Here is a 14573-nt window from a genome sequence, read left to right as displayed (position 1 = left end):
GGCCCCCACAATTGAAGTGAGGGAGAACATAATGTCAATGCCCAGCCAGGAGCATTTTTTTTGCTTGTTTTTAGTAGCAGGGTGGCCAGTCTCTGGGTGGGGCCTGGAGATCCAGACTTAATGAGCAGACTTCATGGAATTACCTGTCTCCTGAAGTCACTCCCCTCTCCAAACGCCATCCTCCCCAGGCTCCATACACCAAATTTCCAGGAATTTCCCAATGTGGAGTTGGCAGCCCCATGTAGGCAGAAAGGGGAAGAGAAAATAAACAAAAAATGTCTAAGGGTGGGGTAAGATCTACAGTGAGGCTCAAAGTCTTGCTTTTGGATATATTCAAGATCAAATCGCAAAGTTTGTGTGATTAATTTTCTATCTCATAACAGCTTCTGAGGAAAAAGTTACCCAAGGCCTGGAATTTAGAGAGGAAGAACTCCTCCCCGCTCCCTTCACTGGCACCCTTGAAGCCTACCCTGGCATCCCACACTTAGAATAGCCCTCACACACACAGAGGCACACACGTACTGCCACAAAAAATTAGCACACAATGGTTCAGACATCCAGTGCTCTAAAATTTCCAAACACCATTTCCCATTTTAGAATAATGCACTTTGTGGAGATCATTAGAAAAAAAGAGAACTATAGCTGTGCCTTTTGTCTGTTTGCACTTCTGGTTTCATTGGTGGAAGGAAGTGCTATCAAGTCACAGCTGACTTATGGGTCCCCACAGGGATTGCAAGGCCAGAGACATCTCGGCAGTGTTTTGTCGCCTGCATGGAGTCCCTGGTGTCCCATCCAAATACTACCCAGGGCTGACCTTGGCTTAGCTGCCGAGACCCAATGAGCTCAAGCTCTGGCTTCATGAGGTGTTTCATGAGTCATATATATTTTGCTATTTCCTGTGTGGTAATATGTATTAAAATCATATATGTTTGAAACATTTGCAACTTCCCCTATTCATTTACCATTACTGCTTGAACTTTGTTCCTTTGGTGTTATTTTTATGGATTGGTAAAATCTTGCTCTTTAAGACACCCTTTCACATGCATTTGTTTGTTTGCTTTGTTTAGAATTTTTTAATGTTGCCTCTTCAGGAACCTGAAAAACATTTCTGGACAACTCTGTGCTTTTAAAAATCAACTTCCAGGATTTTTAAAGGGTTCCTTATTGTGAGTTTTGACTGGTCATCCTCCTCACTGCTCCTAGCTGCTCAAAAGAATTTTGTCAGAACAGGGCTTCGGATAACCTGCAGATATTATTTTTCCACTGCTACTATATTTTCATTTTTTTAAATAACAACGAGGATCCCTGGATCCTATGACTGTCTTCAGCTGAGTGTTTCTTCAAGGGAGAAATGCTTCCTCTAAAGAAGAATGATTTCTTCTGATGGAACAAGGCTTCCTTCGATGGAGAAAGGTCTTTCTTAATTGAAGGAATTATTTGTTGGTGAAAGACTTTGTTGACAGCAGTAATTTGTTTGCATCATTTATATCCCACTATTCTGCTCAGTCAGAGCCACGAAGGGGTGAGGGTCAAAACCTCCCACTTCTTTCATGGATCATTTATCCAAGGAGTTCTTTAAGGCTGTCTGCAAGTGGCACGTAGGATCCCTCGAATTTTCCAATGGATTTAGTTATCATGGGATAATAACATGCAGACTTGAATAATTTAATTAGTGACAGATATTTATTGAAAAGCATTGATTCTGGAAGCTGGGATACTTATACGGTCTTTAGTATTTCTCCATCTAGGTTGACTTTGGCACTTGTCATTCAGGCTTTCACTTGTCTATCCATTTTGAATGTTTGAAACACTTTCCGAGCAAAGCCTGAATAAAAAACCAAGGGAGCTAGAATCAAAAGTTTTTAAGTGTGGCCCCCCTCTCCTTAAAAATGTAGGATGAGGTATGAAAGAGCTGAGTTGAGATTAAAATGGAGACGAGTCCATTTTACTCCCATCCCTCCCATCATTGCTGAGATTGTAGAAATTACCACTACGATCTCCCCACCATGTTGTATTTCCACTGGTCATGTGATCCTGTGATTCAGTGACAAATTCCTATTTCTGCAGTTCTAGAAAAAAATGACTGATTGGCACATACCAGTTCACAAAAACAAAAACTGTTTTCAAGTACTTAAACAAATTGTAGAAGCATTGACTTGTTTGCCTTTAGCAACTTTTTTCCCATTGAGAAACCCCTGAAACATTCTTCAAGCTTTGTGGTGCGATCATGAAGAATATGATTGGGAAGTATAGCTGTGTATAAGCCCACCTGGGGCCCCTCCCCTTCGTCTATATCTCTAAAACATTCTAACTGGGTCTGCTTATCATGTTTCACTTTACACCTTCCTAGGTTAACCTTTGTTAATTCTACTTTGCCTACTTATCATCAATCGAGGTGGTCCTCTGAACAGACTGATTATTGTTGGATCTCTCCCTCAAGTGGCTTCTCTTTGTAATATTGTCCTCATACGTTTCTGTTGTTTACAGCCTCTAGAACAGACCTTTGTGAAAACCTTGGGTTTTTCAATGGCTGTGAAAGGGTTTCCCAAAAGAATGGGAGTTAATTAATGTTTAATATATATTTTTAAATGTGTTAAGCTTTTATTGGGTAGTATGACCATATATGGTCATATTGAACCCCCCCCCATAGAATCATAGAATTGGAAGGTACCTCCAGGGTCATCTAGTCCAACCCCCTGCACAATGCAGGAACTCACAACTGCCGGGGAGAATGACTGAAGATGGCGCCGTACTAGCTGGGCTTCTGCCCGGCTCTTAAGCCATGCTGAGGGTCAGGAGCAACCGCACCTGGCAGACCTGAGCAGATACACAAATCTTGCTCGCCGGTTGCCCCAGGAACCGGGAACGGCATCCTGAGGGTCCTACAGATCCGTGGAGACTGAGTTCTCCGGATCGCCGCGGCATGTGCTCAAGGTCATGATGGCGCCCTTGTCGTAAATAACTTTCTAAGCCTGAAACGACCAGCTGACCCTACATTCTTCCCAGATCATCTTTTACCAGACTGACAGGAGCCAAAGTCTGCAACAGTAAAGACCGTGAGTTTTCTGGTTTTTCCTTTTTTTCCCCACAAGCTCTTCCCCCCCTCCTCAACCAATTTACAAGTGAATTCTTTCGTTGAGTGGGAGGTTCCCAGCTAATTACACTCACTAATCAAACAAAGAGAGAGCTTAAAGAAAAGAGAGACTTTAAAGTTTTGTTGGAGAGAGTTCAGTGGGGGACGCTGACTTGATACGGAGATCGACAAACTGATAATTTTGGATCGCTCGTGCTCCCGCGAGACCTCACGAGACTTTCTGTTTATAGTTTGTGACTGCCTAGAACTATGGAAAAATTAACTAAGGCACAGCTTTTCCATTTGTTATGTGAAGGGAACTCAAAGATACTGAAAGCAGTCAACAAGGTGGAAAAGGAAATCCAAAAGACTAAGAAAGGGCTTTTAGACAGAACCGACGGGTTGGAAAAAACAGCTGATGAAAACACAACTCAGCCAACAATACTTCAAACGAGAATTCAATGTCTGGAAGTTAATCAACAGGAGGGGGAAAGAGCTAGGGACGTAAAAATCAAAAGCACCTTGAAAGAACTTGGGAAAACAGATTTAAGGAAGGAAAGCACCGAAAACCTGGAAGTCTATTTAGAGCAGGAAGTGATTTGGATCAACAAGAATCAAGCAAGAGACTTCTTTGGCCCTGACAGAAGGACAACCAGAAATACTCTATGCAGGAATCATCAGGCGTCACTGTGGGAAAAAATACAATTTCATTTTCTGCGACCACCTGAAGGATGTGATGAACAGTGGAGCATTCTCCTGGTCTCCTGTGGGAAAGACAGCAGCAGTAACTTTTAGGTCAGGGCCAATATATGAAGGGAACTGACTTTATATTATCTAAGACAATAATAGAATATATTCTTATAATAGATTATACTCTCATATGTATCAACAATTACTCTGCTAAGAAAGATGGTAATAACTTCTAGATCAGGATCAATATGTGATGGGAACTGAATATGTATGCTAATATGTGTGCTAAAAGAGGATGGCAAACTATACTTCATATGTATTAACAAGACAGCAGCAGTAACTCTTAAGTCAGGGCCAATATATGAAGGGGACCGACTTTATATCATTTAAGATAATAATAGAATATATTCTTATAACAGATTATACTCTCATATGTATTAACAATCATTTTGTTAAGAAAGATGGTAAAAACTTCTAGATTAGGATTAATATGTGATGGGAACTGAATATGTTTGTTAAAAGAGGATGGCAAACCATATCAGCTGGTCGCTTTTTTCCTCTTTTACTTTTCTGTAAATGCTTTATATAATAATAAATAATAAAATTACCAAAAAAAAAAAAGGAACTCACAACTGCCTGCCCGCCTACGGTGATCCCAATTTCATGCCCAAGTGATCCCTTCACCAAAAATCTGTTGGAATTATTATTTTGCATCCTTGCATGCACAGTCTGAGACTGAAGTGGTACATGATGGGAGTGTTCCATTTGATAATATCATTTAAACTCTGCCAATATAGAATACTGTGACTATGTTTACTTCTACAAAGTTAAATTTGGATTTGTACTTTCCAGATGCCCTTCTCCCAACTGCTTATCCATGAACATGATCTCCCATGAAAAGCTAGGAGAACGCTAAAATAACCCAAGCACATGGAAAAGACCTGATAATATGTTGATTTCATGGGAAAATCCATACAATTGGAACACCATCTTTAAACCGCCCGTGGCGCCACGGGCGCCACGGACTAAATAATTCGCTAAGGCATGTAGAGGTGGGATTAGTCCGTGATGAGGAAGGGTCCGGATTGGACCCTTCCTCACAACAGACAATCGGAGGGACCAATCGGCAGGCGCGAAGCGCCTGCCGATTGGTCCTTCTGATTCCCAGCTCCAGGAACTGCGAGCCGCGCACAGCGCGGCTCACAGTTCCTCCCGGTCTGACGCGCGGCTGAAGGTCTGAAGCGCGGTCTGAAGCGCGGCTGCCGGGGGTTCCCTGCCTGGCGGGCTGACGCGGCAAGAGGCGCGAAGCGCCTCTCGCCGCGTCAGCCCGCAGCCAACAGAAGAAGCTTGCAGCCGCCGACCAGCCCACCGCCGAGACCAGCCCGCCGCCGACCAGCCCACCGCCGCCCCCGACCACTTCGGTAAGGCCCTAGCGCCCGCTGCATTCCCCTGCAGCGGGCTTGATTACTAGTGTCTTATAAAGTGTATTCTCAGTGAAGTAGCTGGAAGAAAAATCTAAGGGGGAGCTGAAAACTGGATTTTCCTCAAATAGAACTTGGTCATTAAAGCCAGTTGTATTATATATATGAGTAGTTCTAATCCAGTAGATGGTGTAATGGATTATTTGGATTTTCTTTTCTGTGGTCCAGCATAAGAGGAGGTTAAAGTCTTATTCTCTATCCCCAGCCAAGGTCCTGGAATACTTCAGGCAAATTCATTGACACTTATTATTTAGGCAGCATCTGGTTCTGGTTTGGCACTAGAGTGGCAGGATGTGCCCTTGAAAAACAGAAGATTAAAGCTTTGCTTTTTTTGTTTTCATTTATATTAGCATTTGAATTACATTTGATTTTACATGTGTTTGTTTCCCTTGCTGTATTCATTTTAATTCCCATTGTTTATCAGCAGAGTTTCATGTGGTTGTATGTAGGGAATAACTTCTGAGGAGCACCAGTTATTCTTTTTGATTATCCTTGAAACAGCTGAACAGTTCGAGTAAAGTTCCTTTTTCACACACCACAGTCTCCTGTTTACATGGCCATGAAATAGCCGTTATTGCACACTGTCCTCTGACATGCACGAGGTAATTCCATTGTGTCTCAACTGTAACCTCATGAGAGGGAAAGCAGTTTCCCAATACCACTCAGTGAACTTTGACATAGGGCAACATGTAGGCTCAAGTATATTATATCACAAGAATTGGATGTGGGATATCTTGTTGTATGGATTTAAAACTGAGAATTTGGGTGTGTGTATTCATATTTTGGCAAATCTTCATACCATTCTATACCAACTCCTTGCCACCACACATACTCAGAAGCATATGGATGATGTATATGGAAAGATCAATCTCCAGTATACATATCTTCCCTGAGGAGCAGAATACACCTCCATGAGACAAAACCTGACAGGAATTCTTTTCTGACACTATTTTTTTTTAATTTACTTCATTTACACCCTGCCATTCTCTCCTGACAGGGACCCATGATGGCTTACATTGTTCTCTATTTTACCCTCACAATAATCCTGTAAGCTAGGTTACGTTAAGAGGCTGTGGCTGGACCAATGTCAATCTAGCAATCTTCCATGGCAAATGGGGATTTCAAACCGAGGTCTCCTGGATCCTACTCTGACATGCTAACAACACTGGCACACATGTATTCTGATACTTCCAACTCCTCATATACAAACCTGCATGCACAGAAACCTTGACAATGTTAGGATCAATGCTGGGAAGTCAGATATACTAAACTCCAGATCAGAGCATTGTATTAATTAACTGCTTCTGTTAATGTTTAAATGATGGAAAATATCTCAGCACACTTCACCATTTAGGTAATTCATTTCCTATGGAAACTCTGACGCCACCTCTCCTTTCCCCTCCCTCCCTGTTCCTTTCCTCCAACACCCACATATGCACAGAGTTAATATCGTAACAGTAGGAAGGGGAGGGGGGAGGAAGGGAATATTTTATCTAATGGCATTGTGTAAATGTGCTCTTTCTCATAGGAGTCAATAGTGCTCTTCTGTTATGCAGATAATGCTCCTGACTAGGTACGTACTTAGAGTCAGAGCCAGCCCCATAACAGAACAATGCAAAACACCAGTATGTGTTTCATGGGCCTTTCTTCCTGCCAGGTGTTTCCATGGTGCTTTGCCAGTCCACACTGGACAGGCTAGTGCTGAATTGTCACTGGAGGTCAGAAAAACCACCACAAGTCAGGCTTTTAAAACAAAGACAAGATGCCAGTGTGGAACACTCCAGAATGGGACTAATAAGGGTAGACTAGCTGCCCTCTGTTGATGAAGTCCCATCCCAGCAGCCAGGTTTCAGTGATCCAGGCAAATGGTAGGATTCACCAGGTCTCTGCCGGAGCTACTGTTTGATCACTTTCCTGGCTTTCCTGTTGGAATTGTACAGCATATTTACACCAGCTGTAGGGGTAGTCAAGCAGGTGAGATATTTCTTAGAATAGAGGGCCTTGAACTGCAGCACCTCCTGGAGGCTACATGCCATGTCTTAGGGAAACCCCCTTGAAAGAACCATAAACCCACAGCTGGATAGACATGTACCCCAAGACATTACTTATATTCTGAAATATGAATCTCTCTAACCTACTGTTCCCACGCCCTTTGGTGGCTGCTGACGCCTGGTTTCAATTAGCTGAGATATGGCAAGAATGCACCCCCCCCCCCAGGGGACTGACCTGGGCTGTCACTCCATGAAGGAAATTGATGTGTAATGGTCGTGTTGGTGGGGGGCTTGGGGGGAGGAGGAAGTATGAGGTCAAAGTCCACATGGGTTAGAGTCACTCCCTGTCTTGGCTGCATTCTTCATAAAACAGGGCCTTCCTCCAAACATTTGAAAGATGTGAGATCAGATTAGAACATCCATGTTTGCTTGTCCGTTTTCTCCACTCCCATTTCCACTGAGGCACTTGGAGTAGGCGCCAGTGTTGCAAATAGTTAAACATGTGCAGGCATTCTAAATTGTTACAATGAAGGTCATGCAAGTACTTGTGGGCGTGAAGGTCACCTGCACACTCTGTAATATTCTCCTCCTCTTTGTCACCAGTTTCATGTGGCAACTTACTATGTTTTCAAATATGATTGGAGAAAACATAAAATATGAAAAAATAAAAGTGAAAGACTGGATGTAGACAAAACTATACTTAATGCTGACAAGACATTAGTTGGAGGTAGAACCAAACTGGGATTTGGTTTATAATCAGGGTTCATGAAAGCCTGGTCTACATGCTTGCACTCTTTCTCAAAGAATTCCAAAAGGTTGGGGGAGGCAGGACTTCCCTTTGCAGAAGCCATGCTGGTTTTCTCTCAGTAGACTTTGTTCCTCTATATGTCTAATAATTATTTGATTACAGTTTGTACTAATTTGCCTCTGACAGGCTTTGGCTGACTGGACTGTAATTTCCTATTCCCTTTTGAACCCCTTTTTAAAAATTGGTGAAACATTTGCTCTCCATTCTTATGGTACTGGAGCTGAATTTCCTGAAAGATTACATATACAGATTAGTCGTTATGTTTCACATATAGTACATATATCTCACATATGAGTTCCTTAAGAACTCTTAGATATATGTCATCAGGACCTGAAGATGTATTCCTTTGTCATCCAAAGGCCCAACTGCTTCTCTGGCTTGTTTCCTGTTCTGGATATGTCAAAAGAAATGCTTAAATGGGTGCTTTTAGCAACCTGCTCCTCAAATTCTGTTTTTGCATGCCTAAATATTGACTTACATTTCTTTTGGTCTCTTCAGTTAATTGGGGGAGACCCTCCATTTTAAAAAAGAAACCTCTTGACTTGTTATAGCTTCCTTGATTTGCATTGTTAACCACACAGGTCTTTTTTTAGACTTGGTGGTGTCTTTGGTAACCTGTGGAATGTACTCTATCTGGGCTTCAATTGGTGCACTTTTAAATAAATTCCAAGTACCTCCTAGGGCAGGGATCAAGCATATATTCTGGGGAGCAGAACTGATAGGGCTCCTATTTAGCTCACAAGCAACTGATGAGAAGGAGGAAACACAGGAAGCTCCTGGGAGAGGGAGTGGGCCACCCATGGTGAGGTGTGGGTAGTCAACACTGTCAAGGGCTGATTCTGCACTTACTTTGTTTTTTTCCATTGTGGATCCTGCTGAATTCAGATTGATTTGAACTTGGGTCTTCCTCTATCCCCCCTCCATTGAAAAAGAAAGTGTTCTGCACTTGATTGGGGAAGCTCAGAGCGGGGAGGGGAATCAAGCACAGCAGGAGTCTCTCTTTTTCTTTTGAATGACGGTGGGGGGAGAAGACTGAAGACAGCAGAGAAGGGAGGGAATAAATCCAAGAGGCAAGTCTCTGCTGAGAGAAGTTAGGGCTTCTGGAGCACAGTCAATTTAAGACAAGCCTTGCAACTGGGAACCAGGAAGTCTTTGAACTGACACACTGGCCAGTCAGGGAAGACTGGTCTGGGAAGACTATGAGGCACAAAAAAGTTAATTTGCAGAATGCAGAAATGTGCACACTTACTGATGGCAATTTTTCAAATATTGAGGGTTATATCCACTTGTGGATATTGTGGGGGATAGGAAGGGTCACTCCGGATCAATCATGCATATTGCAGAGGGAAAATTTAAATTGCCCAAAATCAAAATGGAAATCAAATTCAGTATAGACGGGAGGGATTTATTCAAACTGGGTTTGGGTAAAAAGCCCTGTGCACACTACACCAAGGACTATGAGGCTGAAATAACATAGTGTGGATGGAATGACAGCAAAGACAGAAAAAGAGGAGGTGTGGTGTTTTTTCTTTCCTGCCCCTCCAACCAGGAAATAGCAAAACCACTATATGGAGCAGCAGAACCAAACAGCCAGCACAGCCACTACCACACAATATGGAGACCATGGGGTGGTGGTGGGGAGGTGAGAGCAGGTGCATGGGTTGGCAATTTGCTGATGAAGGGGTGAGTCTGGCAGGGGAAACAGGAGGATGTGGGCTGGCACATGGATTGGGAGACAACTGGGCTGTCTTGTGTGTGCTGCTCTGAGGGGGAAAATATCCTGGCCTCAGAAGCAAGTGGAGGAGCAAAGGGAGAAAGGGCCACTGTTGTCTCTGCCACACATCTGAACAGCTGTGGAGCCAGGAGGAAAAGTGAGTGTCAAGGAGGGTGGGGGAGGTGTGGTGACCTCCCTTCTCCCCCACACCTGTTCTCAGCTTAAGAAGGAATAAGGGGTCATGGAAGGATAAAAAGCACCCCTTGGAGGCTTTGGAAATAGCCTCTCCATCAGGACTCCTCCTCAGCCCTGCTGCTTCTGTGGGAAATGGGGAAGGGATGAGAACTGGAACTGGGGACATCTAGGAGAGCCAGGTTCATACCCTCACTCCTCCTGAGCCAGGAGCCTGCCAACTGGGCCTCTCAGCCTGGACTACTTCCACAGGGTAGAGATGGGGCAGTGGAGGGGGAAGTCTGGTATGTATCCTCGAGATTCTCAGTGGTAGGAAGGACCAAGGGAGGATCGTAGCCATGCTTGGCTCCTGAGGCTGGGCATGTGGGAGGCAATACTGAAAAACCTACCTTATTTACTTGCAAGGAGATGATCAAAAGGTCCTATATGGACGAGAAGTAGTAATTAATTTGTATGGAAATGTATGTTACTCCCCTTTTATGATATCCCTTGGAAAAAACCTAGTCCTGCATATAGTTGAATATATTTATTGGGCATATCTGAATTTCCCAGTATATCAATTGCTTCCACTCCTAGGAATCTATTGCTTTTGTTCGTATTTTGAGTAAAAATATAATTAATAGGGTTTGCCTGTGTCATATATAAAGTTTATTTCTCCAGTACCTGGCATCACATTTTATGGGACATCTGGCCAAGCTGACAATGCAAAATTTATGTCAGATCCAGCTCTCATAACAAATGAGTTTGACATCTCCGCTCTAGGAATTTCACTCTCTTGTCTTTCCCTTTCAACTTCTGTTTAATTATTCCCTCTTTTGAAATCAAATGTTACAGTTCTGGACTTTAGGCTAACTTTCCATTAACATGAATAGCATTGTGGTCACTGTTCCAACTGACATGCATATATACAGAATATTATTAAGGAGTTAAATAGCACTAAGTAGAAAACAGTGGCACCTCAGGTGCACAGAACATATGCTGTTGACTCTGACCTTTTGCTCCTCAGCTGTGCCTGGTTTTATTCCATCCCTTGACTACTGGCTCCACAATGAGTGGATAGGCCTTAGGGCTGCCAACCTCCAGATTGGGCCTAGAGATCTCCCAGAATTACAATTTATTTCCATACTACAGAAATCAGTTTCCATGGATAAAATGGCTGCTTCCAAGGATGGGCTTCGTGGCATTCTACTCCACTGATGTCCTTCCCTCTCCAGAGTCTATCTCCTAATCTCTGGAAATTCCCCAACCCATAAGTGGTAACTGAACGGGGTAGTTCTTGGGCAGACGTAATAGTGGAAGGTGACACTTGTGGAGGATCTTTCATAGACAATGGCAGTGACTCTCAGCTACCCTTGGTTAATACTTCGCAGAAATAGTAAAACACTTCTGATCATCTCTTTGAAAATCCCATGATGACACTAACCCAAACAAAAAGAGATATTGTGCTGGAAGACAGGACCCCCCAGGTTGGATGCTACTCAATCTGTTACTGGGTAAGAGGGGAGGCCAAGTACTAATAGTATTGTTCTCAATGATGCAATTTCACTAAAGCTGAAAGGACAGTCAGTTGTTTATATGAATGGATACAAAAGGAAAATCCAAAGCTGTTCCAACACACATAATGGGTACATGAAATGTGAGATGTATGAATCAAGGCAAACTTGAAATTGTAAAATGATAAATGGAATATTTAAACATTACTATCCTGGGAATGAGTGAACTAAAGCAGACTGGATTAGGACATTTCCAGTCAGAAAATTGCAATTGTTTTACTCTGGAAATGACAAACACAAAAGAAACTGAGTTACTCTAGCAGTAAGCTGAGATGCAGCACAAGTAATTAGGAGTTATAATGCAGTGTCTGATTGAATAACATCAATCAGGTTTCCAACATAACCATAATTCAAGTTTACACTCCAAATACAGATGCTGAAGAGAGTGAAATGGAAAGCTTTTATGTGCCTAGAAAGAAAATCACACACCTAAACAAGATGTGCTGATACTCATAGGAACGCACAAGTAGGTAACAAAGTAGAATCGAATATTGTCATAATATTTTGGCTAGGAGCATGAAATGAAGCAGGAAAGAGACTCATAGAAGACAACAATTTGTTCATCGCTAGCACATGGTCCAGAACTGGCAAATGTATGTATGGACACCACTGGATAGCCAATTCAGAAGTAAAATATATTACATTATTCAAAGCAGAAATTGGAGCTCTCTTCTCTCTGGTACAACAAGATTAGGAGCTGGTTGTGCTGTAGGACACAAGTTGTCCAGAAGAACAAAGGGATGACACCAGAGATATTATCAAGGAAGAATACATAAAGACTATTCCTGGGGCCCAAAGAAATGAAAAACTTCACTTGATGACTAATGAAACTCTTCAAAATGTTAAAGATAGACAAGATGTAAGAGGCAACAGAAATAGAAACAGACATCTAAATGAGGCATTCCAGTGACTTTCATATCAAGACAAAGAGCACTATTATAATAACCAAAAAAGAAAGAACAGGAGATCTGTTTCATAAGACACAACAAACAAAAGGCAAATTTAAAGCATAGTTAGGCATGCTGAACTCAGAAATACATTAACTGAGCAGGACAAAATCAAGAAAAGACAGGAACAATACACTGAGGAGTTATACAGAGGATATGAAAGGATGATAAATTCCTTCCAAGAAGAATTTTTTGAAGAATCTGCAATTTTAGAAGGAGAAATGAAAGCTTCACTAAGAGCAATTGGTAGAAACAAGTCACCAGGAGCTGCTTGGAGCTGCTTGGGTCTCCCCCCCCCCCCAACCCAGGCAGCCCTACTTGGTTCTACTTGGTAAAGCTCCAAGATTCAAACACAAAAAAGACAGATTTCTAACACATTGTACTCTTTTATTAAAACCTTAGATTACATTAGCGATCCCCAACCTGTGGGCCGTGGACCACATGTGGTCCTTCGACTAATTGGAGGTGGGCCCCGAAGGACGCCTTCTCCCCCCTCCCCGGCCCTTTACTTCATCCCCCCCAGCCCTTTACAACACACTTCATTGTTGTGGCGTGTCTGTATCTTATTTTGAAGGGATGTTTAAACATTACCATAGCAATCAGAGAGCGTTAGGGCAGTGGTTGAGAGTAGAGGAGTAAACTACCCCCCCCACCGGGCCTCAGTAAAAGGCGTTGAGTGGTCCCCGGTGATAAAAAGGTATGGCACCACTGGATTACATTATGAAGTGATTTTAAATTGCAGATCTATGATTACATCCTCAAAAAATTAATTTTTAAAATAAAATTTAAAATCTGTTTTTGACATTTAGTCCCAATAAACTGGGCATTTTTATATTGCTTCTCTTCAGTTTCTTCAGTGAATTAAACATGCCCCATGAAATCTAATTTTTGAATCCTAACTATGAACCAAACTGCATGCAATCACATTATTTTCCATGTTGTAACAAAACACTGCCCAGTATTTGACAGTCTCTGTACTGCTTTAGCTATACCATATACAATATTGCAACTGGAAAGTGATTCATGAGATCCAACTTGATTATAGATCTTTGAGGCTAGGTTTAAAAATTTCATCAATCAGTCTTAACCTAGGCTCTGTATGTAATTTTGACCATCACTACCACTTTTTCTAACCTATCTTTCAGGGTTTTGAGATATGTGGTTTTTTACTAATATTTGTACCTTGTCTTTCTTCCCAACAGGGACTCACAGTCAGAGAATGCACCATGGTTATATTGTCTCGCCCAGGGCCTACAGCAACCTGGAACTGGCCCTGATAATATTGGCTACTGGAGCATATAGGAGAATTTCAAAACAAATCAGCTTCTATTTTACAGATTACAGAAAAGCTTTTAACTGTGTGAGTCATGAAAAACTATGGTTGGTTTTAAAAGAAATGGATGTGTCATGACATCTGATAATGTTGAGATACAACCTATATTCAGGGTATCATCATGTGATAGTGCCCAGGGATGCAGCTTGTCTCCTGGCTCCAGTGACGGGGAATGCCCCACGCACATCCCAAATGCTGTCATGTGGCTGTGCATAGGGCTATATGTAGATTCACACCTCCTGGATCTAGTGATGGGGGAAGGTCCTGCCTACCACTTAAATGCTTTGGTGTGGCACAGCTGCACCTAGGGCTACTGTCTGCCACAGTATCACACACCTCAATCCAGGGAACAGGGGAAGGACATACCTGCTGACCAGGTGTCACTTTGTGGTGCCACCTGATGTGGAAGGGCTGGGTTGGTGCCTCTTCATCTCTGGGAGAGACTGGAACCCTAGGTGTTTGCCTAGGTCCACCTAATGGACAGGCCACCTCTGTTTCTGGTTCCAGCTCTGCTACTTGAGAAGCAGTTTCTGAAAGTGGCCAGCAGGCTTTCCCCCACTAGCTCTGGCTACTTCATCAGCTGTGATTGCTCCTGGAGAAAGTGGTTCCAGCTACAGTTACACACCTTGGATAACCAGAAACTCCAACAGGCAGAAACTGTGGCTACAAGGCCCTTAACCCCAATGGGAACTGGAAACCACCCTGACCCTGTCATTGGAGAGAGGCAATCTATAAATTAAATAATTCAATCAATCAATCAAAGCATGCTAGATTCAAGACCAGTAGCAACA

General features: G+C 42.6%; 1 protein-coding gene across 1 annotated transcript in view; it reads right to left on the bottom strand.

Annotated features, from left to right (window-relative positions):
* The window catches only part of RUFY4 (RUN and FYVE domain containing 4), a 55974-nt gene that overhangs the window by 38817 nt on the left and 2584 nt on the right, over positions 1 to 14573 (bottom strand). The gene's annotated exons all lie outside the window — the stretch shown is intronic.

Source organism: Paroedura picta, chromosome 2, assembly GCF_049243985.1.
Source record: "Paroedura picta isolate Pp20150507F chromosome 2, Ppicta_v3.0, whole genome shotgun sequence".
Lineage (NCBI taxonomy): Eukaryota > Metazoa > Chordata > Lepidosauria > Squamata > Gekkonidae > Paroedura > Paroedura picta.
This window is presented reverse-complemented; position numbering and strand designations above follow the sequence as displayed.